Consider the following 1,012-nt stretch of genomic DNA (forward strand, 5'->3'; position numbering starts at 1 on the left):
TCAGGATAATTAAAGTAATAATAATAAAGGTAAAGATAATAATAATGATCAAGGTGACAATGAAGGATAGAATGATAATAGAACCAAAAGACAGATTATGATAATAGTTCTGAAAACAATAATGATGATAAGGATGTTAATAGTAAAGATGATGATAGTGGTAGTGCTAGTAGTAATGATAATCATAATAAAGATAATGATGATAACTATATTATGATATCAATATCATTGCTATTATTACCATCTTTATCATAATCATCTTCATTATTACTATAAACTATAATTTCAAGAATAAGTATAATCATAATGATAATAGATATTATGATGAAGACAACAATAATGATAATAACAACAATAACAAAAACCTATTCCTTCTTCACACACGTGCTTTCCAATACTATAAACATCTCTTAAGATTTAAATAGATTAAAAGCTTGTATTCTGCTTACGGAGAAGGGGGAGAGGAGGAGCAGGACGGAGAGAGAGAGAAAGATAGATAGATAGATAGAGAGAGAAACAGAGAGAGAGAGCAGAGAGAGAGAGAGAGAGAGAGAGAGAGAGAGAGAGAGAGAGAGAGAGAGAGAGAGAGAGAAAGAGACAGAGAGGGGGGATGAAGAAAGAAAGGAAGAAAGGGGAAAAGGGGGGGGGGGGGGAAAGGAGGGAAGGAAGGAGGAAGATAATCAGACTGACAGAGAGAGACATAGACAAAGACAAAAAGACAGACATAGGATAATAGTTACATGGACGGAGATATATATATATATAAAAGAAAAACAAAAATAGAAATGACGCAAACATAAATATTACGACACTATTTACAAACCTCTTCATATTTTCCACGCCATGGCAAACCGGATTAACTCACGACCAGACACAAGAGAACTCACCAACAAGGAAAAACAACACCAACAAGTAAAGAGACACTAAGAACTAAGCTCTCCTCCTTATGATTATTCGCATCGCTAATCAACAACATTATTAATCAAGACTCTTCTTCAGAACACAGACACAC

This window comes from Penaeus japonicus, unplaced genomic scaffold (assembly GCF_977035675.1).
Source record: "Penaeus japonicus unplaced genomic scaffold, GWHDUDI00000001_assembly GWHDUDI00000025, whole genome shotgun sequence".
NCBI classification, from domain to species: domain Eukaryota; kingdom Metazoa; phylum Arthropoda; class Malacostraca; order Decapoda; family Penaeidae; genus Penaeus; species Penaeus japonicus.